We start from the raw sequence: 27086 nt of genomic DNA on the forward strand, positions 1-27086 counted from the left end.
GCACTACACCAATACATAATCCATAATCCCACTACCATCAGGGCGCAGGTACAGAACCATCAAATTCCGGAGGGCCCGCCTCAGGAAAAGCCTAAACCCTGCAGCTATAGCCGTCCTTAACAGCAGGTCATGTATGATGTATTGTTGTTATTTTTGTTTTGTGATGTGTAATGTCTATATGTTTAACTGTGCGGCAGTGAAAATTAATTTCCCCAACGGGGACCATCCATCCATTTTCTACCGCTTATTCCCTTTCGGGGTCGCGGGGGGGCGCTGGCGCCTATCTCAGCTACAATCGGGCGGAAGGCGGGGTACACCCTGGACAAGTCGCCACCTCATCGCCGGGCCAACACAGATAGACAGACAACATTCACACTCACATTCACACACTAGAGCCAATTCAACGGGGACCAATAAATCTAAATGTAAAATCTAAATCTAAATCAAAATTTTGTTTGGTGTGGGTTCAGAGTGTGGACGCATATTTGTAACGGTGTTAAAGTTGTTTATACGGCCACCGTTGAGGTCTTGGGACGTTTTTTTCCCCATAACTGGGCCCACATGGATTTGGGGGGGCCTTCTTCCGCCATCGCAGCCGTCATGGTGGTTCTTACATCCACCGTCTTCTGCCTGTTCCGCCTTTGAGGTCTTCACCATATCCCTGGCTAGGGGGCAGTCAGGTACTAGGCCTTTGCCAAGGGCTACCTGGGGTAACAGTAGTAAAGGGGCTTAACCTCCCAGTGCCCCAAGACCCCATAGAGGAGCCTCCATTTGTTATGATCCGCTGCCCGGATTATATTATGTTTAGATTTTTGAGTTTGTTTGTGCACTTCTCGGGCTTCACGGTGGAAGAGGGGTTAGTGCGTCTGCCTCACAATACGAAGTTCCTGCAGTCCTGGGTTCAAATCCAGGCTTGGGATCTTTCTGTGTGGAGTTTGCATGTTCTCCCCGTGAATGCGTGGGTTCCCTCCGGGTACTCCGGCTTCCTCCCACTTCCAAAGACATGCACCTGGGGATAGGTTGATTGGCAACACTAAATGGTCCCTAGTGTGTGAATGTGAGTGTGAAGGTTGTCTGTCTATCTGTGTTGGCCCTGCGATGAGGTGGCGACTTGTCCAGGGTGTACCCCGCCTTCCGCCCGATTGTAGCTGAGATAGGCGCCAGCGCCCCCCGCGACTCCAAAAGGGAATAAGCGGTAGAAAATGGATGGATGGATGTGCACTTCTCCGTTGGTTTCCATAGCTACGTATCATTTTCACCTGCCACTTATTTACGGACGCACACCTGTTTTTGTGATTGCTGTCATTATTTAGCCTGCCTTGCTTCCCTAATTTGTCTTTGCACAACAAGTGACGACTTTGGTTCCCGGTTCTGCTTCCATGCTGAGCCCATTTTGTTTTGCCTAGCTCTCATGCTAGCTCTTTTGGTTTCGTCTAAGTCTGTTTTATTCTGAAATATATCATTTCCTACCTGCACGCTGCGGCCAAAGCCCGTCTGCATCCTTGGGAGAACCAAACCCGCGTCACGATGCGACCAACTCGTCACACCATTGCCGGATCTACTTTAAAGTCATGCCCAGGACAAATACTGACTGGGTACAGCATTTTGAAAACCTCCCAAAAGATTCAAAGTGCTTATAATGCGTTCCACTAAGCAGTGTTGTTGAAATGTCTCCCAGGCTTAAAGTCCACAGCAGGAAATGGCGAAGTGCAACGTGTTCTACATTTGTCTTTGTGGCTAACAATGAGAGACAACTTCATTCCACTGGAGGCTGTAGATGTTTGCGAGCAGCAAGAGCAGCCATTGTTTCATCTCAAACTTTCGCTCAAAAGAGATGTGGCTCGTCTGATTAAACCCCGATTCGGCTCCTTCCGGATGCGGAGGAGCCGCCCTTAATCCCGCACATTTAAATTCCTCGATCGTGCATCAGGATGATGCGCACGGACAGCCAGTGCAAACAGTTTTTGGGAAAGCTGTCACGGTTTATACAGAGACTAAGCGCGTGGTGAACAATTACACCCACGCACGCTTCTCTTGAGAAGAGAGGGGAGAAAAAGAAGGTCTGCTGCGGATGTAAACAGCGTGGGTGTGTCGACAGACGTCAAATGTCACCTTCGCCAGCGATCAAACCCGTGAAACAGGCCCGCCTGCCTTGGAAGGCAGAAGTGAAGATCATCAACAGCATACTTGCCAACCCTATCGGATTTTCTGGGAAACTCCCGAAATTCAGCGCCTCTCCCGAAAACCACCCATCCATCCATCCATCTTCTTCCGCTTATCCGAGGCCGGGTCGCGGGGGCAACAGCCTAAGCAGGGAAACCCAGACTTCCCTTTCCCCAGCCACTTCGTCTAGCTCTTCCCGGGGGATCCCGAGGCGTTCCCAGGCCAGCCGGGAGACATAGTCTTCCCAACGTGTCCTGGGTCTTCCCCGTGACCTCCTATCGGTTGGACGTATCCTAAACACCTCCCTAGGCACTGTCTTTAGCGTCCTCTACAACTTGTCCTCACGTCTCATTTTTGCTCAATACAAACAGCGTGCCGGCCCAGTCTCATAATATAACGTATTTCCTTGAATTGCCGCCGGGTATATAGTATGCACCTGCCTAGAATTACCGCCGGGTCAAACTTGTTTCGCAAAATATTATTTTTATTAGCGCATGTCTAGAATTTCCGCAGGGTCAAACTCGTCACGTCCTGAGTGACACTTCACCTGTCATCATTTTCAAAATGGAGGAGGCTGATTTCAATCATTTGAAATCGCATAAAGGGAAGAAGATTAAGAGCTTTTCAGTAGGATTTAATGTCTAAGCTATTGAATATGCTAAAAAGAACAGTAAGCAGCTATGTTTTATTAATATACCGTAGCTGCGTGTGTCAAATACGAGTCATTAAATGACTCCCGCCTCCTGGTGGTAGAGGGCGCTAGTGATCCTTCTTGCGACTACTCGGCTGCAGAAGAAGTGACAACAAGCAGCGATCGTTTATTTTTTCCTCTCGCTTGCACTTTTAACATGGAGGATTACATATCTAAAATAAAACAGTTTTCTAAACTGGACTTTCAATTGAAGTAGGAAGTAATAAAGGCAGATCTCCATCAAGACAGAGAGACTTTTAAAACTGAAGAAAGATAAGGAAGACTTCTATAAACAAGTTATCGATGCTTTTGATCAGAAGGAGCTGCGCATGGACTTCATTTATAAGTAAAGGTAAGACCATAATAACGTTGTTTTTTTAATTAAATGTGCTTTTCATGATGGTATCCTTACATCACACTCAAATTTATAAGCGCAGGCCTAAATTTACCGCATGCCTTTGGTAAGCGCCGGAGTGAGAAGAGGTTTTAAATTAATTGGCGCCCCGGCGGCAATTCAAGGAAATACGGTATATTATGTGAATGCAATCCATACTTGGTCAACAGCCATACAGGTCACACTGAGGGTGGCTTTATAAACCAGTGGTCCCAAACCACCGGGACGCAAACCGGTACCGGGCCGCACAAGAAATAAAAAAATAATTATATATATATATATATATATTTTTTTTTTTTTTTTTAATTATTAAATCAACATAAAAAACACAATATATACATTATATATCAATAGAGATCAATACAGTCTGCAGGGATACAGTCCGTAAGCACACAAGATTGTATTTCTTTATGAAAAAAAAAACAACAAAAAAAAACCCCGGTCCGTGGAACAAAATTTCTATCATTATTTTTTTTTTTATATTTATTTTTATTATTCCCCCCCCCGTGGGACAAATGTTCAAGCTACAAAAAGGTTGGGGACCACTGGTATGAACAACTTGAACACTGTTACAAATATGCGCCATACTGTGAACCCACACCAAACAAGACTGACAAACACATTTTGGGAGAACATCCACACCGTAACACAACAGGACAAATACCCAGAACCCCTGGCCGCACTAAATCTTTCGGGACGCTACATTATACTCCCGCAAAACCTACCCACCTCAACACCACACCCATCTCCCGAATTCGGAGGTCTCAAGGTTGGCAAGTATGGACATTTGCTACGTCAACTAATAGCAGGGAAGCTTGTAGCTTAAAACCTACTGAAATGAGATGTTCTTATTTAAACGGGGACAGCAGGTCCATTCTATGTGTCATACTTGATCATTTCGCCATATTGACATTCAAATTGTTTACAATGGGAGCCACCAGCTTTAGGAGCAATTCGGACTGAGAAAGCGACAATTTCCACATTATTTTGAGCGAGGAAGAAAGATTCGTGAATTAGGATATTCTAGAAAAAATAAAAGCGATGTCTCCAGGCGGCAACAGTGTGAGCGTTTCAGATGTAATCAGACACATTTACTAGGATCATTCTGGAAGATCCCTTATCTGCTTATTGTTTTAATAGTGTTTTAGTGAGATTGTAAAAATTGTAAAAACATACATCGAGGTCGGATGGCTGCGGTGAACACGCCAGTGTCTCAGAGAGAAGCCGAGGAGCGAAATTCACAGCTGCCTTTATTGACGGCTTCTGCAGGATGACGAATAATCCACTGATGTCTCCGGTAAGATATATATATCACAATTTCCCCATCCAAAAACATGCTGGTTGACGCAGAGAAAACATGACCGCTCTGCTTTGCCGCATTGTGGGGCGGTATAGCTCGGTTGGTAGAGTGGCCGTGCCAGGTTCGATTCCTGCTTCCGCCATTCTAGTCACTGCCGTTGTGTCCTCGGGCAAGACACTTTACCCACCTGCTCCCAGTGCCACCCACACTGGTTTAAATGTAACTTAGATATTGGGTTTCACTATGTAAAGCGCTTTGAGTCACTAGAGAAAAGCGCTATATAAATATAATTCACTTCACTTCGCTGCTTCACAACAAACAAACAAACACCGGCCGTGTCTCGGGGCTAAAAGACAGCTGCAATCCACCGCTTCCCACCTACGTCTTTCTTCTTTGACGTCTCCATTATTAAATGAACAAATTGCAAAAGATTGAGCAACACAGATGTCCTAATTACTGTGTAATTATGCGACTAGTGGTGCAGCGCTAATAATTCCTGACAGTCCGTGACGTCACGCGCACGCGTCATCATTCCGCGACGTTTTAAACAAGAAACTTGTAATTAAGTCAACTAAAAAAGGCCGTATTGGCATGTGTTGCAATGTTAATATTTCATCATTGATATATAAACTATCAGACTGCGTGGTTGCTAGTAGTGGCTTTCAGTAGGCCTTTAATACCACCATTTTCTCACCGAAACCTGCCGGTTGACATGTGGTAGGGAACCATGTTCGCTTTACCGCTCTGTTTCATAGTAAAGCATCACTTTCGGGAATGTAAACAAGGAAACACCGGCTGTGTTTGTGTTGCTAAAGGCGGCCGCAATACACCGCTTCCCACCTACATCTTTCTTCTTTGACGTCTCCATTATTAATTGAACAAATTGCAAAAGATTCAGCAACACAGACGCCCAGAATACTGTGGAATTATGCGATGAAAGCAGACAACTTAAAGCTGGGATCGGTCTGGATCAAAATGTCTGCTACGATCTGTGACGTCACGCATACCGCAACGTTTTCAGCAGGATAATTCGCGGGAAATTTAAAATTGCAATTTAGTAAACTAAAGCGGCCGTATTGGCATGTGTTGCAATGTTAATATTTCATCATTGATGTATAAACTATCAGACTGCGCGGTCGCTAGTAGTGGCTTTCAGTAGGCCTTTAATACCACCATTTCCTCACCGAAACCTGCCGGTTGACATGTGGTAGTGAACCATGTTCGCTTTACCGCTCTGTTTCATAGTAAAGCATCACTTTCGGGAATGTAAACAAGGAAACACCGGCTGTGTTTGTGTTGCTAAAGGCGGCCGCAATACACCGCTTCCCACCTACATCTTTCTTCTTTGACGTCTCCATTATTAATTGAACAAATTGCAAAAGATTCAGCAACACAGACGCCCAGAATACTGTGGAATAATGCGATGAAAGCAGACAACTTAAAGCTGGGATCGGTCTGGATCAAAATGTCTGCTACAATCTGTGACGTCACGCATACCGCAACGTTTTCAGCAGGATAATTTGCGGGAAATTTAAAATTGCAATTTAGTCAACTAAAAAGGCCGTATTGGCATGTGTTGCAATGTTAATATTTCATCATTGATATATAAACTATCAGACTGCGTGGTCGCTAGTAGTGGCTTTCAGTAGGCCTTTAACACATAACTCTTATCTTAAAACACTCTTAAGTTGAGGCACCACCGCACCTCCAGGGGTCTCCGCATTATTCGACTTTTTATGAAGTCCTCAGATACGGTGATTATCGTCCGCGATGCATAATTGAATCCCCCGATGCCGCATGGTATTATGAATGGTGTCGTCTTAAATCATTCGTCTTGGTCGTGGCTTGCGGCGTCAGCAATGTCACTGATTAAATAAAAAAAAGGGGAAAAAAACAAAAAAAAAATCATTACAAGGACGGGAGAACATAGTGGAAGCACAGGCGGATGAGTCCGAGTTACAGTCCACGCAGTATTAGCGGGATAAATGAGCAAACTTCCCCAAGGTCCCGAGGCCCTGTGATCTATTAAGGCGCTGGATGGCGGGTCTCACAGAGCGAGGGTTTTTTTTTTTTGGTTTTTTTTTTTATGAAAAGGGTGGTGGGGGATGCTGCTGACATCTTCTCTTAGTGCAATCCCTCGTCCTTGTAAGACTGAAGAGAGATGGGGGAAAGGAGCACCAGAGGCTGACTGGGCTTTTCCTTTGGGCTCTGTTATAAATCCAACTGAACATTTCTGAACATCTGTTGTGGATGATTAGCTCCATGGCTAGGAGAGTTTGACCACAGGGAATGTGTGCAAGTGTGTGTAAGTGTGTGTTGCTTCCAACACGCTGCTCATATTCTTATGACAAACCCCGTTTCCATATGAGTTGGGAAATTGTGTTAGATGTAAATATGAACGGAATACAATGATTTGTACATCCTTTTCAACCCAGTTGAATATGCTACAAAGACAACATATTTGATGTTCAAACATGTGCCGAAGTAGTTGGGAAAGGGCATGTTCACCACTGTGTTACATCACCTTTTCTTTTAACAACACTCAATAAACGTTTGGGAACTGAGGAAAGTAATTGTCGAAGCTTTGAAAGTGGAATTCTTTCCCATTCTTGTTTTATGTAGAGCTTCAGTCAGTCAACAGTCCGGGGTCTCCGCTGTCGTTTCATTTCACATTTTCGATGGGAGACAGGCGGGCCAGGAAAGTACCCGCACTCTTTTTTTTTTTTACAAAACCACGCTGTTGTAACACGTGCTGAATGTAGCTTGGCATTGTCTTGCTGAAATAAGCAGGGGCGTCCATGTAAAAGATATCAGCATATGTTGTTCCAAAACCTGTATGTACCTTTCAGCATTAATGGTGCCTTCACAGATGTGTAAGTTACCCATGCCTTGGGCACTAATGCACCCCCATACCATCACACATGCTGGCTTTTGAGCTATGTGTCAATAACAGTCTGAATGGTTCCCTTCCCCTTTGTTCCAGATGACACGATGTCGAATATTTCCAAAAACTATTTGAAATGAGGACTCGTCAGACCACAGAACACTTTTCCACTTTGCATCAGTCCATCTTAGATGATTTCGGGCCCACAGAAGCCGGCGGCGTTTCTGGATGTTGTTGATAAATGGCTTTCGCTTTGCATTGTAGAGCTTTAACTTGCACTTACAGATGTAGTGACAAACTGTATTAGGTGACAGTGGTTTTCTGAAGTGTTCCTGAGCCCATGTGGTGATATCCTTTAGAGATTGATGTCGGTTTTTGATACAGTGCCGTCTGAGGGATGGAAGGTCACGGTCATTCAATGTTGGTTTCCGGCCATGCCGCTTACGTGGAGTGATTTCTCCAGATTCTCTGAACCTTTTGATGATATTATGGAGCGTAGATGTTGAAATCCCTAAATTCCTTGCAATTGCACTTTGAGAAAGGTTGTTCTTAAACTGTTTGACTATTTGCTCACGCAGTTGTGGACAAAGGGGTGTACCTCGCCCCATCCTTTCTTGTGAAAGACTGAGCATTTTTTGGGGAAGCTGTTTTTATACCCAATCATGGCACCCACCTGTTCCCAATTAGCCTGCACACCTGTGGGATGTTCCAAATAAGTGTTTGATGAGCATTCCTCAACTTTATCAGTATTTATTGCCACCTTTCCTAAATTTTTTGTCACATGTTGCTGGCATCAAATTCTAAAGTTAATGATTATGTGCAAATGTATGAGTTTGAACATCAAATATGTTGTCTTTGTAGCATATTCAACTGAATATGGGTTGAAAATGACTTGCAAACCATTGCATTCTGTTTATATTTACATCTAACACCACTTCCCAACTCATATGGAACCGGGGTGTGTAGAACAGTCAGGGTGTATTGGTGCACGCTCCCTAAGGTGTTGGTTACAGCCCAACAAAGTATGTCTTCCAACAGTAGTCCCGACATTATTTGTTCTTGTTTCACAAGCGCACACCTCCGTGTTTGCACAGCTGTATTGCTGAGATAATGGCTGCCGCCGCATGAAAGAGACTCCCGGCGGGCGGCGAGGCATTCAGCCGGCGTGCAAGACAAAGGCTGCGGGCGAAAGGACTACACCACTTCAAAAAAGGCTAAAGTTAGCCATCAACGATATGGATGTCGGGTGCATTTATCCAAATGTGACCTTCACTGGCATTCCGAAGCTCAATTTCTACTTCCGCCCGTCCATTTTCGCGGGGGGTGCTGGAGCATATCTCAGTTGCAATGGGGCGGAAGGCGGGGTACACCCTGGACAAGTCGCCACCTTATGGCAGGGCCGACATAGACAGACAGACAACATTCACACACCTTTTTGAAAGCAAGAGCTACTTCTTGGGTACTGATTAATGCCAAGGGCTACCAGTTTGATACACACTTAAATAAATTGCCAGAAATAGCCAATTTCCTCAATTTACCTTTAATAAATAAATCTATTAAAAAAAAAAAAAAAATGTGTATTTCTGTCTGTCATTCCGTACATTTTTTTTTCCTTTTACGGCAGGTTTTTTGTAGAGAATAAATGATGAAAAAAACACTTAATTGAACGATTTGGAAGAGGAGAAAACAGGAAAAATAAATAAAATAACATTTTGAAACAGTTTATCTCCAATTTGACTTGTCCAGGGTGTACCCCGCCTTCCGCCCGATTGTAACTGAGCTAGGCGCCAGCGCCCCCCGTGACGCCAAAAGGGAATAAGCGGTAGGAAATGGATGGATGGATGGATATCTCCAATTTCGACTCTTTAAAATACAAAATTCAACCGAAAAAAAGAAAAAAAAAACCTAGCTAATTCGAATCTTTTTGAAAAAATTAAAAAAATAAATTATGGAACATCATTAGTAATTTTTCCTGATTAAGATTAATTTTACAATATATAACAAATTGGACCAAGCTATATATCTAACAAAGGCAAATCATTATTTTTTCTATATTTTCCAGAACAAAAATTTTAAAATAAACTCAAAACACTGTGAAATACAATTTTAAATTTATTCTAAAGATTTTCTATATTTGCCAGAATATTTTTTTGAATATTAATATAAGTTTGAAGAAATATTTCACAAATATTCTTCATCGAAAAAACAGAAGCTAAAATGAAAAAATAAATTAAAAGGTATTTATCATTCTTTACAATAAAAAAAAAAAGTTTTTTGTAAGGAATAAAGGATGAAAAAAAACACTTAATTGAACGGTTTAAAAAGAGGAGAAAACAGGAAAAATAAATAAAATGACATTTTGAAACAGTTTATCTCCAATTTGAGATGAGGTGGCGACTTGTCCAGGGTGTACCCCGCCTTCTGCCCGATTGTAACTGAGATAGGCGCCAGCGCCCCCCGTGACGCCAAAAGGGAATAAGCGGTAGAAAATGGATGGATGGATGGATGGATGGATATCTCCAATTTCGACTCTTTAAAATTCGAAATTCAACCGAAAAAAAGAAGAGAAAAACTAGCTAATTCGAATCTTTTTGAAAAGATAAAAAAAAAAAATTATGGAACATCATTAGTAATTTTTCCTGATTAAGATTAATTTTAGAATATATAACAAATTGGACTAAGCTATATTTCTAACAAAGACAAATCATTATTTCTTCTAGATTTTCCAGAATAAAAATTTAAAAATAAACTCAAAACACTGTGAAATACAATTTTAATTTGATTCTAAAGATTTTTTATATTTACCAGAATAATTTTTTGGAATACTAGTATAATATAAGTTTGAAGAAATATTTCACAAATATTCTTTGACGAAAAAACAGAAGCTAAAATGAAGAATTAAATTAAAATGTATTTATTATTCTTTACAATTAAAAAAATAAGGTTTTTTGTAGGGAATAAATGATGAAAAAAATCACTTAATTGAACGGTTTAAAAGAGGAGAAAACAGGAAAAAAAATGAAAATAAAATTTTGAAACATAGTTTATGTCCACTTTCGACTCTTTAAAATTTGAAATTCAACTGAAAAAAAGAAGAAAAAAACTAGCTAATTCGAATCTTTTTGAAAAAATAAAAAAAATAATTTATGGAACATCATTAGTCATTTTTCCTGATTAAGATTAATTTTAGAATTTTGATGACATGTTTTAAATAGGTTAAAATCCAATCTGCATTTTGTTAGAATATATAACAAATTCTAGACTTCCACAAGAAAAATTTTAAAATAAACTCAAGACACTGTGAAATACAATTTTAATGTGATTCTAAAGATTTTTTATATTTGCCAGAATAATTTTTGGGAATATTAATATAATATAAGTTTGAAGAAATATTTCACAAATATTCTTCATCGAAAAAACAGAAGCTAAAATGAAGAAATAAATTAAAAAGTATTTATTATTCTTTACAATAAAAAAAATAAGGTTTTTTGTAGGGAATAAATGATGAAAAAACACATAATTGAATGGTTTAAAAGAGGAGAAAACAGGAAAAAAAAATGAAAATAACATTTTTAAACATAGTTTATCTCCAATTTCGACTCTTTAAAATTCAAAATTCAACCGAAAAAAGAAGAGAAAAACTAGCTACTTCGAATCCTTTTGAAAAAATTTAAAAAATAATTTATGGAACATCATTAGTCATTTTTCCTGATTAAGGTTAATTTTAAAATTTTGATGACATGTTTTAAATAGGTTAAAATCCAATCTGCACTTTGTTAGAATATATAACAAATTGGACTAAGCTATATTTCTAACAAAGACAAATCATTATTTTTTCTACATTTTCCAGAACAAAAATTTTAAAATAAACTCAAAACACTGTGAAATACAATTTTAATTTGATTCTAAAGATTTTCTATATTTGCCGGAATAATTTTTTGGAATATTAATATAATATAAGGTTGAAGAAATATTTCACAAATATTCTTCATCGAAAAAACAGAAGCTAAAATGAAGAAATAAATTAAAATGTATTTATTATTCTTTGCATTAAAAAAAAAAAAAGGTTTTTTGTAGGGAATAAATGATGAAAAAAAACACTTAATTGAACGGTTTAAAAGAGGAGAAAACAGGAAAAAAAAATGAAAATAAAATTTTGAAACATAGTTTATGTCCACTTTTGACTCTTTAAAATTCAAAATTCAACCGAAAAAAAGAAGAGAAAAACTAGCTAATTCGAATCTTTTTGAAAAAATTAAAAAAAAAAATTATGGAACATCATTAGTCATTTTTCCTGATTAAGATTAATTTTAGGATTTTAATGACATGTTTTAAATAGGTTAAAATCCAATCTGCATTTTGTTAGAATATATAACAAATTGGACCAAGCTATATTTCTAACAAAGACAAATCATTATTTCTTCTAGATTTTCCAGAACAAAAATTTTAAAATAAACTCAAAACACTGTGAAATACAATTTTAATTTGATTCTAAAGATTTTCTATATTTGCCAGAATAATTTTTGGGAATATTAATATAATATAAGTTTGAAGAAATATTTCACAAATATTTTTTGACGAAAAAACAGAAGCTAAAATGAAGAATTAAATTAAAATGTATTTATTATTCTTTACATTAAAAAAAATAAGGTTTTTTGTAGGGAATAAATGATGAAAAAAAAACAATTGAACGGTTTAAAAGAGGAGAAAACAGGAAAAAAAATGAAAATAAAATTTTGAAACATAGTTTATGTCCACTTTTGACTCTTTAAATTTCGAAATTCAACCGAAAAAAAGAAGAAAAAAACTAGCTAATTCGAATCTTTTTGAAAAAATAAAAAAAATAATTTATGGAACATCATTAGTCATTTTTCCTAATTAAGATTAATTTTAGAATTTTGATGACATGTTTTAAATAGGTTAAAATCCAATCTGCATTTTATATAACAAATGCTAGACTTCCACAAGAAAAATTTTAAAATAAACTCAAAACACTGTGAAATACAATTTTAATGTGATTCTAAAGATTTTTTATATTTGCCAGAATATTTTTGGGGTAATATTAATATAATATAAGTTTGAAGAAATATTTCACAAATATTCTTCATCGAAAAAACAGAAGCTAAAATGAAGAAATAAATTAAAATGTATTTATTATTCTTTACAATAAAAAAATAAGGTTTTTTGCAGGGAATAAATGATGAAAAAACACATAATTGAATGGTTTAAAAGAGGAGAAAACAGGAAAAAAAAAGAAAATAAAATTTTGAAACATAGTTTATGTCCACTTTCGACTTTAAATTTCGAAACTCAACCGAAAAAAAGAAGAGAAAGGTTTCTCATTTTCCCATTGGGTTAAGTTTTTCCTTGTGCAGCCCTTTGAGACACTCGTGGTTTAGACCCTTATAAGTAAACATTGATTGACTGATCTCTTATCTACTTGACACACTTATCATTACAACATATACCAAATAAAATAGCCTTGAGGTCGGTAAGCACAACCAGAATTATTCCAGATATTGGATTTTTGAGAAAATTCACGGATTTTGAGTGCGCCTTATAGTCCGAAAAATACTGTACTGTGCATATAATTTTGAAAAACCCCGAGCACAAAAGCAGATGCAACACAGTTGAGATGAATCTAAAATGCAAGCCGGGGTCGCCATCCCAGCTGAAAACGGAAGAGGAAAAACGCGGAGCCTTTCAACTGTCGGTTCGAGCCCGCCGGGAGCCGCCTCACTTTCGCTGACAGGACCGCCTTCCAGATGCTTCCCCGCAAATATATTTTCTACCTCCCGCCTACGATCAGATGCCGGCAGTCTTGAAGACAAGTTGCCCGACCGACTACACCGGAAAGTGTCAACTGTTGCTTTTATGCTCTCAGGCTCCACGCCTTCAAGCCTGTCACTTATGTATTCCACTCCAACACGGCAAAGAAAACAAGAGGAGCTACTGTGCTGCGTCACATCACAAAAACTCTCTGGGGCCAAGGTCTGAAGATGATGCATTGGATTTTTCAAAGTATTTTTTTTTTAATTAGCATGCACAGAGAGTTAGGAGCACCGATCAAGTTTGGTGCTGCAGAGTCAACTGTCATGTTTTGTTTTAGTCATGTTCTGTTTTTTGGGCCACTCAGTTCCTGTTTTTGCACTTCCGGGTTTGTTTGGTCACCATGACTACCCATTAGTTTTCACCTGTTTTCACTGATTATGTGACTGCTATTTAAGCCTGTCTGTTTCTGTTCTTCGTCCTGGCAACATCACCTTCTCACCGTCTATCACCTTCTATGCCAGGTCGCCCATAAGGACCAGATGAGTCGCTCGCTGGCCTGTTCTAAAAATAGCTCAAATAGCAGCACTTACCAGTGAGCTGCCTCTATTTTTTATTTTTATTTTATTCATTTACTAGCAAGCTGGTCTCGCTTTGCTCAACATTTTTAATTCTATGAGAGACAAAACTCAAATAGAAATTGAAAATCCAAGAAAATTAATTTTTTTATTTTGCTTCTTATAACTTTCAGAAAGACCATTTTAGAGAAAAAAATATAACCTTAAAAATGATTTTAGGATTTTTAAACACATACTTTTTTACTTTTTAAATTACTTCCTCTTCTTTCCTGACAATTTAAATCAATGTTCAAGTAAATGTATTTTTTTTATTGTAAAGAATAATAAATAAATTTAAACTTAATTCTTCATTTTAGCTGTTTTTTCGACGAAGAATATTTGTGAAATATTTCTTCAAATTTATGATTAATATTCCCAAAAATTATTCTGGCAAATCTAGAAAATCTGTAGAATCAAATTTAAATCTTTTTTCAAAGTCTTTTGAATTTCTTTTAAAATTTTTGTTGTGGAAAATCTAGAAGAAATAATGATTTGTCTTTGTTAGAAATATAGCTTGGTCCAATTTGTTATATATTCTAACAAAATGCAGATTGGATTTTAACCTATTTAAAACATGTCATTAAAATTATAAAATTAATTTTAATCAGGAAAAAATACTAATGATGTTCTATAAATTATTTTTTTTATTTTTTCAAAAAGATTCAAATTAGCTAGGTTTTTTTTTTTGGTTGAATTTTGAATTTTAAAGAGTTGAAATTGAAGATAAACTATTTTTCAACAATATATATATATATATATTTTTTTTTCCTTTTTTGTCCTCTTTTAAACCGTTCAATTAAGTGTTTTTTTTTCGTCATTTATTCTCTACAAAAAACCTTCTGTAAAAGGATAAAAAATGTACGACGGAATGACAGACAGAAATACCCATTTATTTATATATATGTATTTATTAAAGGTAAATTGAGCAAATTGGCTATTTCTGGCAATTTATTTAAGTGTGTATCAAACTGGTAGCCCTTCGTATTAATCAGTACCCAAGAAGTAGCTCTAGGTTTCAAAAAGGTTGGTGACCCCTGTTCAATGCCTTCCATGCCAATGATCAATGCCATTTGTCTCGTTCCAAGTAAGTTTGTTGTTATTCATGCCATTGTGCAAGTGTTTTGTTTTATGTTCATAGTTTTGTTTCATAGCCATTGTGTGCGCCTTTTGTTTGCTTCCTTTTTTTTGTAGTTTGTCAGTGTTAAAATAAATGATGTACTCACATTCACGTCTTGCCCGTGCCAACTTTCCTTTGCCTCGGAAAAACAATCCACGCCCAAGTCCAAGTCGTGACATCAACAGGCTCAACGGTGTTCCTGACAACGAAAAACAAAACTTAGCCTTTTGAAGCTGGTCATGAATTAACATCAGGCAATGACAGGAGAAAGTCAGTTTTAATTAGAGATGATAAATGCTTTAAAAACAGAAATTATCGGTATCGGTTTCAAAAAGTAAAATGTATGACTTTTTAAAACGGCACTGTACAGAGCGGTATAGACCTGGTTAAATGCGGACGTTGCGTCTCCCAGTCAGTATTCCCTCCCCTCTCTCACACACAACACAGGAGTTGACGACTGCAGCATGAGAAGTTTACTGGCGACGCTTGATGACCTCATCAAACCGCCGCGAGCGGAGCATAACAACAACAAGAGTGTGTTGTTGCCGGTGCTGTAGCCGTGGCTAACAAGCATACTTGCCAACACTCCCGGATTTTCCGGGAGACTCCCGAAATTCAGCGCCTCTCCCGAAAACCTACTGGGACACATTTTCTCCCGAAAATCTCCCGAAATCCAGGTGGAGCTGGAGGGGGCGGGGCCTCCAGCTCTGGGGACCTGAGTGAGGACAGCCTGTTTTCACGTCCGCTTTCCCACAATATAAACAGCATATCTGCCCAATGACGTCATAACTGTAGAATGATCGAGGGCGAGTTCTTGGTTACTTATGTGGGTTTATGGTTAGGCAGTTTCATTAACGTCCTCCCAGCGCGGTAACAATACACAACAACAGCAGTCACGTCTTCGTCTACGTTAAAGCAGTTTGTCTGCCGTAAACAGCAATGTTGTGACACTCTTAAACAGGACAATACTGCCATCTACTGTACATGCATATGATTAGAAAAATACTGACAGAGAATAGAACAAGGGTGGACAATTCAACCCTTAACTCAACAATGAGTAGATGAGTGTATATGTGTAAATAAATGACCACTGAAATTCAAGTATTTATTTTATTTATATAATATATACATATATATATGAAATACTTGACTCTTAACCACGCCCCCAAACCATTTCCTGTTATACAGCATGCCAGGCAGTCTTGCACTAAAGGAGGACAGAGGGGGAGCACTTTGATTTTTTTACACACATTTGTTATTTCATATGTTGACCAGAGAGGGAGCACTTCAAATTTTACTCACACTTGTTATTTCATATGTTGGTTATGGGGGAGCACTTTTAAAACCTTTTTGGGACCACTTTAATGTTGATAGATTTCACCACCAGGATTGCAAATGAGACATTTTCTATTAGATGCGATGCTTTTCTGTTTTGGGACCATGATTTATGTCCTAACTTGTTCACCGGTCCTCATATGGACGCTACTTTTCCTTGTTGATGTCTCAAGAAGAGTACAATACAAGAACACACACACACACACACACACACACACACACACACACACACACACACACACACACACACACACACACACACACACACACACACACACACACACACTTTCATTCTTGTATTTGTTTCCTTCTTAAGACCTGCGAAAAATGCCTCCATACAAACATACTATGCAAATTTAAAAAAGCTTGTTGTGAAAAATGAGTTGGAATTTGACAAGAAAAAGTCAACATTTTACTCAACGCAAGTCAAACTTTTAAAGGAAAAACTGCACAAAGTTGGAATTTTACTCAACAACAGTCGCAATTTTACAAAAAAAGCTGCAAATGTTGGCAATTTTGTGAGGAGTTGTAAATTTTACTCGACAAAAGTCACAATTTTATAAAAAAATAAATTTTTTGGGGCAATATTAAAATAACCGGGATTTTACTTGGCAAGTCATACATTTGGCAAGTTGGAATTTTACTCAATAACAGTCGCAATTTTGCAGAAAAAGCTGCAAATGTTGGCAATTTTGTGAAGAGTTGTAAATTTTACTCCACAAAAGTCACAATTTTATAAAAAAAATAATTTTTTGGGGCAATATTAAAATAACCGGGATTTTACTTGGCAAGTCATACATTTGGCAAGTTGGAATTTTACTCAATAACAGTCGCAATTTTGCAAAAAAAGCTGCAAATGTTGGCAATTTTGTGAAGAGTTGTAAATTTTACTCCACAAAAGTCACAATTTTATAAAAAAAATAATTTTTTGGGGCAATATTAAAATAACTGGATTTTTACTTGGCAAGTCATACATTTGGCAATTTGGAATTTTACTCAATAACAGTCGCAATTTTGCAAAAAAAGCTGCAAATGTTGGCAATTTTGTGAAGAGATGTAAATTTTACTCGACAAAAGTCACAATTTTGTAAGAAAACTTTTAAATTTTGGCAATATTATAATAATCGGAATTTTACTTGGCATTACACACACATTTACTCAAAAAATGTCACTATTTTACGAGAACGACAAAAGAAATTTGGCAATATTGTGATAAAAAGCAGAATTTTATATGACTAATGTCACCGCTTTGCATTAAAAAGTAATAATTTTACGAGAAAATATTGCAATATTACAGAAACAGAAAGATACATTTTTTAGATTTTTTTTTGGACTTATTTGTTAGTTTTTGGATTTTAATATGCATTATTTACGTCAAATTATTACAGTATGTCCCTATATACACATTTATTTAAATCAATTTAGGCCCAAGGGAGCGTATTTCAATTTCTTATACACACTTGTTATTTCATATGTTGACAGGAGGGGGATATGTTGATAGATTTCACCACCAGGGGTGCAAATGAGACATTATCTATTATGAGTAATGTTTTTCTGTTTTGGGACCATGATTTATGTCCTAACTTGTTCACCAGTCCTCATATGGACGCTACTTTTCCTTGTTGGTGTCTCAAGAAGGGTAAAAATACGAGAAAACACACACACACACACACACACACACACACACACACACACACACACACACACACACACACACACACACACACACACACACACACACACACACACACACACACAAATGCCTCCCTCTTTAGGACCACCCTTTCTAGATACAGTATATAAAGACTAGTATTTACAACATTAATAATATAAACATACTATGCAAATATAAAAAAGCTTGTTGTGAAAAATGAGTTGGAATTTCACAAGAAAAAGTCAACATTTTACTAAACGCAAGTCAAAATTTTACAGGAAAAACTGCACATTTGTGCAATATTATGATAAATGTTGGAATTTTACTCAACAGTCGCAATTTTACAAGAAAAGCTGCAAATGTTGGCAATTTTGTGAAAAGAGTCATAGTTTTACTCCACAAAAGTCACAATTTTATAAAAAAATTAAAAATTTTGGGCAATATTATAATAACCGGAATTTTACTTGGCAAGTCATACATTTGGCAAGTTGGAATTTTACTCAATAACAGTCGCAATTTTACGATAAAAAGCTGCAAATGTTGGCAATTTTGTGAAGAGTTGTAAATTTTACTTGAGAAAAGTCACAATTTTGTTAGAACAATTAAAAATTTTGGCAATATTATAATAATCGGAATTTTACTTGGCAAGTCATACATTTGTAAAGTTGGAATTTTACTCAATAACAGTCGCAATTTTACAAAAAAAAGCTGCAAATGTTGGCAATTTTGTGAACAGTTGTAAATTTTACTGGACAAAAGTCACAATTTTATAAGAAAAATTTTATATTTTGGCAATATTATAATAATCGGAATTTTACTTGGCAAGTCATACATTTACTCAAAAAATGTCACTATTTTACGAGAACAACAAAAAAAAATTAGCAATATTGTGATAAAAAGCAGAATTTTATATGACAAACGTCACCGTTTTGCATTAAAAAGTAATCATTTTACGAGAAAATATTGCAATATTACAGAAACAGAAAAGAATATGAGAAATTGTTTAGATTTTTTTGGACTTATTTGTTAGTTTTTGGGTTTTAATATGCATTATTTACATCAAATTATTACAATATGTCCCTATATACACATTTATTTAAATCAATTTAGGCCCAAGGGAGCGTATTTCAATTTCGTATACACACTTGTTATTTCATATGTTGACCGGAGGGGGATATGTTGATAGATTTCAACACCAGGGGTGCAAATGAGACATTATCTATTATGAGTAATGTTTTTTTGTTTTGGGACCATGATTTATGTCCTAACTTGTTCACCAGTCCTCATATGGACGCTACTTTTCCTTGTTGGTGTCTCAAAAAGGGTAAAAATACAAGAACGAACACACACACACACACACACACACACACACACACACACACACACACACACACACACAAATGCCTCCCTCTTTAGGACCACCCTTTCTAGATATATAAAGACTAGTATTTACAACATTAATAATATAAACATACTATGCAAATATAAAAAAGCTTGTTGTGAAAAATGAGTTGGAATTTCACAAGAAAAAGTCAACATTTTACTAAACGCAAGTCAAAATTTTACAGGAAAAACTGCACATTTGTGCAATATTATGATAAATGTTGGAATTTTACTCAACAGTCACAATTTTACAAGAAAAGCTGCAAATGTTGGCAATTTTGTGAAAAGAGTCATAGTTTTACTTGACAAAAGTCACAATTGTATAAAAAAAATTAAAATTTTTGGCAATATTATAATAACCGGAATTTTACTTGGCAAGTCATACATTTGGCAAGTTGGAATTTTACTCAATAACAGTCGCAATTTTGCAAAAAAAGCTGCAAATGTTGGCAATTTTGTGAAGAGTTGTAAATTTTACTCGACAAAAGTCACAATTTTATAAGAAAACTTTTACATTTTGGCAATATTATAATAATCGGAATTTTACTTGGCAAGTCATACATTTACTCAAAAAATGTCACTATTTTACAAGAACAACAAAAAATTATGTGATAAAAAGCTGAATTTTATATGACGAATGTCACCGTTTTGCATTAAAAAGTAATAATTGTACGAGAAAATATTGCAATATTACAGAAACAGAAAAGAATATGAGAAATTGTTTAGATTTTTTTGGACTTATTTGTTGGTTTTTGGGTTTTAATATGCATTACTTACGTCAAATTATTACAGTATGTCCCTATATACACATTTATTTAAATTAATTTAGGCCCAAGGGAGCGTCTTTCAATTTCGTATACACACTTGTTATTTCATATGTTGACCGGAGGGGGATATGTTGATAGATTTCAACACCAAATGAGACATTATCTATTATGAGTAATGTTTTTTTGTTTTGGGACCATGATTTATGTCCTAACTTGTTCACCAGTCCTCATATGGACGCTACTTTTCATTGTTGGTGTCTCAAGCAGAGTAAAAATACAAGAACGAACACACACACACACACACACACACACACACACACACACACACACACACACACACACGGCCAAGTGAAGAAGTAATCCATCACTTATGCCATTCGGCTTCAACAGGCTGCCTTTCTTCAGCTATGGCTTGACTGACAGCATGATAATAGCCTAAAAAATACAATAAAAAAAAAAGTTCTTCCTCGGTGGCAGGGATAAACATTGGGGCGATGTATCAGCTTTGGAGGGATACAAAAACCTTGTGCTCAGACTTAATGGCACTCAGGAGAGAGGCGGCGACTCAACATCCAGGTGATAATTGGATACAAACATAATGTGCTCCGAAATGCACATGTTTTTCCTCAACTAACATGGGCTGATTAGGAAGCAAGTAGCAAATACATGTATTGGGAATTACATCTTACTATACAGTCTAGAGCCGTACAGTATGGGTTTGGAGAACTGCCACAACAAAACTGACACTAGACTTGGAGGCACTGGCAAACATGGCTGATTAAAGGCCTACTGAAATGAGATTTTCTTATTTAAACGGGGATAGCAGGTCCATTCTATGTGTCATACTTGACCATTTCGCCATATTTTTGCTGAAAGGATTTAGTAGAGAACATCCACGATATTTTTGCAACTTTTGCTCGCTAATAAAAAAGCCTTGCCTGTACAGGAAGTAGCAGACGATGTGCGCGTGACGTCACGGGTTGTGGAGCTCCTCACATCTGAACATTGTTTACAATCATGGCCACCAGCAGCGAGAGCGATTCAGACCGAGAAAGCGCCAATTTCCCCATTCATTTGAGCGAGGATGAAAGATTCGTGGATGAGGAAAGTGAGAGTGAAAGACAAAAAAAAAAATAGATGGCAAAGCAATTCAGATGTTATTAGACAAATTTACGAGGATCATTCTGGAAAATCCCTTATGTGCTTATTGTGTTACGAGTGTTTTAGTGAGATTTTATGGTCGTACCTGTACAACCTGAAAGTCGGAGGGGTGTTGTAATGTGGGGGGGGGGGGGGTCTAGCTCGGTTGGTATAATAATAATTATAATAATGGATTAAATTTATATCGCGCTTTTCTATTGTTAGATACTCAAAGCGCTCACAGAGAAGTGGGAACCCATCATTCATTCACACCTGGTGGTGGTAAGCTACATCTGTAGCCACAGCTGCCCTGGGGTAGACTGACGGAAGCGTGGCTGCCAGTTTGCGCCTACGGCCCCTCCGACCACCACCTGTCATTCATTCACCAGTGTGAGCGGCACCGGGGGGCAGAGGGTGAGGTGTCCTGCCCAAGGGCACAACGGCAGCGACTTTTGATGTCAATAGGTGGGAAGCGAACCTGCAACCCTCAGGTTTCTGGCACGGCCGCTCTACCCACTACGCCATGTTCCAGGTTCGATCCCCGCTTCCGCCATCCTAGTCACTGCCGTCGTGTCCTTGGGCAAGACACTTTACCCACCTGCTCCCGGTGCCACCCACACCGGTTTAAATGTAACTTAGATATTGGGTTTCACTATGTAAAGCGCTTTGAGTCACTAGAGAAAAAGCGCTATATAAATATAATTCACTTCACTTCGCTAATGACGTAAACAGGAAGCGTGCGCTTGTCTAGGAGGGCAGGTAACATGAAATGCGCGTACCTGGGTATACTGTATCCGAGAAAGAAATATCAACAGGGGGATCTTCTTGCAAAAACATTCTCCACGTTGGGTTTAATCACCTGACATCCAAACATTCTAATCACGGAAATGGAAAGTAGACCCCAGAGCACGGACTCGGTCTGTGGCACAGTCCAGTATTGGGTGTTTCCTCCTTTTGTGCTCTTGATGTTTTTCCTCTTGTTTTCATGTTGTTGTTTTTTGCCTTCTGGACCGGGCCCCTGTGGGACTGCGCAACAATCAATTAATCAATGTGTATTTATATAGCACTAAATCACAAGTGTCTCAAAGGGCTGCACAAGCCACAACAACATCCACGGTTCAGCGCCCACATGAGGGCAAGGAAAAACTCACAACCCAATGGGGTGTTGCTGAGTATCAATCGATAAATTAATGTTTATTTATACAGCCCCAAATCACAAGTGTCTCAAAGGGCTGCACAAGCCACAACAACAACCACGGTTCAGCGCGGGCAAGGAAAAACTCACAACCCAGTGGGATGTTGATGAGTATCAATCGATAAATCAATGTTTATTTATATAGCCCTAAATCACAAGTGTCTCAAAGGGCTGCACAAGAATGACTATGAGAAACCTTGGAGAGGACCCCAAAAGGGAGTCCAGATGCAATGGATGTCTAGTGGGTCTGACATAATATTGTGAGAGTCCAGTCCATAGTGGATCTAACTATGATTATATCGATATTTCTTGGCATCTCAACATCTTCTTTCGTTTTTTTTTTTAAATGTATATTATTTTTTATAAACTCAGGAAATATGTCCCTGGACACATGAGGACTTTGGATATGACCAATGTATGATCTTGTAACGACTTGGTATCGCATTGATACCCAAATTTGTGGTATCATCCAAAACTAATGTAAAGTATCAACAACAGTAGTTTAAATGATAATTACATTTTAACAGAAGTGTAGATAGAACATTTAAAATAGAAAGTAAGCAGATCAAGTAGAAGTAAGTCCCAACTTAAAACTCATTCGTAAACTCTAGCCTTTAAATAGACCCCATTTTTAGACCAGTTGATCTGCCATTTATTTTATTTTCCAGTAGCCATGGATGACGTGCTAGCTGTCCAGAGTCGGGACCTGGGGTTGGAACGCTCGCCTGTGCATTGGTTGGGGACATCTCTGCATGTCTGACCCGTCTCCGCTTGCGGTAGTCTCCTGCTGACCCCACTATGGACTGGACTCTCACTATTATGTTAGATCTACTATGGACTGGACTCTCACTATTATGTTAGATCTACTATGGACTGGACTCTCATACTATTATGTTAGATCCACTATGGACTGGACTCTCACACTATTATGTTAGATCCACTATGGACTGGACTTTCACTTTTATGTTAGATCCACTATGGACTGGACTCTCACTATTATGTTAGATCCACTATGGACTGGACTCTCACTATTATGTTAGATCCACTATGGACTGGACTCTCACTATTGTGTTAGATCCACTATGGACTGGGCTCTCACTATTATGTTAGATCCACTATGGACTGGACTCTCACTATTATGTTAGATCCACTAAGGACTGGACTCTCACACTATTATGTTAGATCCACTATGGACTGGACTCTCACTATTATGTTAGATCCACTATGGACTGGACTCTCACACTATTATGTTAGATCCACTATGGACTGGACTCTCACTATTATGTTAGATCCACTTTGGACTGGACTCTCACTATTATGTTAGATCCACTATGGACTGGACTCTCACTATTATGTTAGATCCACTAAGGACTGGACTCTCACACTATTATGTTAGATCCACTATGGACTGGACTCTCACTATTATGTTAGATCCACTATGGACTGGACTCTCACACTATTATGTTAGACCCACTATGGACTGGACTCTCACTATTATGTTAGATCCACTATGGACTGGACTCTCACTATTATGTTAGATCCACTATGGACTGGACTCTCACACTATTATGTTAGATCCACTATGGACTGGACTCTCACTATTATGTTAGATCCACTATGGACTGGACTCTCATACTATTATGTTAGATCCACTATGGACTGGACTCTCACACTATTATGTTAGATCCACTATGGACTGGACTCTCACTATTATGTTAGATCCACTATGGACTGGACTCTCACTATTACGTTAGATCCACTATGGACTGGACTCTCACTATTATGTTAGATCCACTATGGACTGGACTCTCACATTATTATGTTAGATCCACTATGGACTGGACGCTCACACTATTATGTTAGATCCACTATGGACTGGACTCTCACTATTATGTTAGATCCACTATGGACTGGACTCTCACATTATTATGTTAGATCCACTATGGACTGGACGCTCACACTGTTATGTTAGATCCACTATGGACTGGACTCTCACTATTATGTTAGATCCACTATGGACTGGACTCTCACTATTATGTTAGATCCACTATGGACTGGACTCTCACACTATTATGTTAGATCCACTACAGACTGGACTCCCACAATTATGTTAGATCCACTATGGACTGGACTCTCACACAAGGATAACCTTGGAACCAAAGTATGTATGGAATCATTATTATCTCAGAACTCTAGGATGAACCTGTCCACACAAGAACTACCACATTAACCATGCATGGAGGAAATAACAAATGGACTTCAAGCGACTGTCAGGGAGGACAAAAATAATTAAGGCCATGAAAAATTCAACACAAAGCTTCTTATTTTAGCATCAGTGCCTCATGTGATCATCAGGACAAGATGAGTGGATTCATGTGAGCACTAATGGGGCAGGAAAGACATTTTTAATAATTTTATTATTTTTTTATTTAGACTTTTATCATCTAACCCAGGGGTCACCAACGTGGTCGCCCGTAAGGACCAGATGAGTCGCCCGCTGGCCTGTTCTAAAAATAGCTCAAATAGCAGCACTTACCAGTGAGCTGCCTCTATTTTTTAAATGTGATTTATTTACTAGCAAGCTGGTCTCGCTTTGCTAAACATTTTTAATTCTAAGAGAGACAAAACTCAAATAGAATTTGAAAATCCAAGAAAATATTTAAAAGACTTGGTCTTCACTTGTTTGAATAAATTCATTTATTGTTTTACTTTGCTTCCTATAGAAAAAATACAACCTTAAAAATGACTTTAGGATTTTTAAACACATTTTAAATTCCTTCCTCTTCTTTCCTGACAATTTAAATCAATGTTCAAGTATCTTTTTTTTTTATTGTAAAGAATAATAAATACATTTTAATTTCATTCTTCATTTTAGCTTCTGTTTTTTCGACGAAGAATATTTGTGAAATATTTCTTCAAACTTATTATGATTAAAATTCAAAAAAAATATTATGTCAAATCTAAAAAATCTTTAGAATCAAATTTAAGTCTTTTGAATTTCTTTTAAAATTTTTGTTGTGGAAAATCTAGAAGAAATAATGATTTGTCTTTGTTAGAAATATAGCTTGGTCCAATTTGTTATATATTCTAACAAAGTGCAGATTGGATTTTAACCTATTTAAAACATTTCATTATAATTATAAAATTAATCTTAATCAGGAAAAATGACTAACATGTTCTGTAAATTATTTTTTAAATAAAAAAAAAAAAGATTCAAATTAGCTACTTTTTCTCTTCATTTTTTTCACTTGAATTTTGAATTTTAAAGAGTTGAAATTGAAGATAAATATGTTTCAAAATTTAATTTTCATTTTTTTCGTTTTTTCTCCTCTTTTAAACCGTTTAATTAAATGTGATTTTTCATCATTAATTCTCTACAAAAAACCTTTCGTAAGAGGAAAAAAAATATATGACGGAATGACTGACAGAAATACCCATTTTTTTTAAATATTTATCTGTTATATATTCTAACAAAGTGTAGATTGGATTTTAACCTATTTAAAACATGTCATCAAAATTCTAAAATTAATCTTAATCAGGAAAAATGATTAAAAAAGATTCAAATGAGTTAGTTTTTCTCTTCATTTTTTTCGGTTGAATTTTGAATTTTAAAGCGCCGAAATTGAAGATAAAATATGTTTCAATATTTAATTTTCATTTTTTTCGTTTTTTTCTCCTCTTTTAAACCGTTTAAGTGTTTTTTTCACCAAAAAACCTTCCGTAAAAGGAAAACATATATATGAATGTTGTCTGTCTATCTGTGTTGGTCCTGCGATGAGGTGGCGACTTGTCCAGGGTGTACCCTGCCTTCCGCCCGATTGTAGCTGAGATAGGCGCTAGCGCCCCCCGCGACCCCAAAAAAGGGGATAAGCGGTAGAAAATGAATGGATGTATATAGATTTATTTATTAAAGGTAAATTGAGCAAATTGGCTATTTCTGGCAATTTATTTAAGTGTGTATCAAACTGGTAGCCCTTGGCATTAATCAGTACCCAAGAAGTAGCTCTTGGTTTCAAAAAGGTTGCTGACCCCTGGTATGGATGTTTTCTTTATGGAATTCATGACACATTGTTGGCAAAGGAAAATAAAATGAATAAAAATAAGTCCAGAACCATAGCGCCGGTCTTTAGAAAAAGGAGCAATCCCAGGCTGAAGGACCGAGGTAATACAGATCCGGGCTTAAGAGAGCCGAGAGGAACATCCAAAGCCCGCTGTGGCTCATCACGGCTAAATCTCGCTATGTATCTTCCAGTAGAAAGCGCTCTTTGAGGTGTGAATAAAAAGGGAGGGGGATGAAAGAAAAACCCTTCACGTTCAATTCTGACCACCGAGCTCCGCAACTCAGCTTCTCTTTCCACGCCGCGTTTTACGTAATAGCTTGAGCGAAGCTGGCCGACAAAGCTAAAAGTGGCTTCCTTCATTTGGCGGCTACAAGACTTGCTTTGCTGCAGGGTGTTTGGCAATAAAGAGGGTCGGACAGCGGTCAGGGGTCATGACCAGAAAAGTACAAACCCCGTTTCCATATGAGTTGAGAAATTGTGTTAGATGTAAATATAAACAGAATACAATGATTTGCAAATCCTTTTGAACCCATATTCAGTTGAATGTGCTAAAAAGACAACATATTTGATGTTCAAACTGATAAACTTTATGTTTTCTTTGCAAATAATAATTAAC

The 27086-nt window shown here is 37.4% G+C and overlaps 1 protein-coding gene across 2 annotated transcripts in view; it reads right to left on the minus strand.

Moving 5' to 3' along the window:
* LOC133568754 (receptor-type tyrosine-protein phosphatase F-like) overlaps positions 1 to 27086 on the minus strand; it is a 621387-nt gene that overhangs the window by 443643 nt on the left and 150658 nt on the right. For both annotated transcript variants that reach the window (XM_061920870.1, XM_061920869.1), the window contains exon 2: positions 15042 to 15134. The gene's annotated coding sequence lies outside the window, so the exon portion shown is untranslated. The remainder of the gene's footprint in view (positions 1 to 15041; positions 15135 to 27086) is intronic.

Source organism: Nerophis ophidion, linkage group LG14 (genome assembly GCF_033978795.1).
Source record: "Nerophis ophidion isolate RoL-2023_Sa linkage group LG14, RoL_Noph_v1.0, whole genome shotgun sequence".
In the NCBI taxonomy this organism is placed as follows: domain Eukaryota; kingdom Metazoa; phylum Chordata; class Actinopteri; order Syngnathiformes; family Syngnathidae; genus Nerophis; species Nerophis ophidion.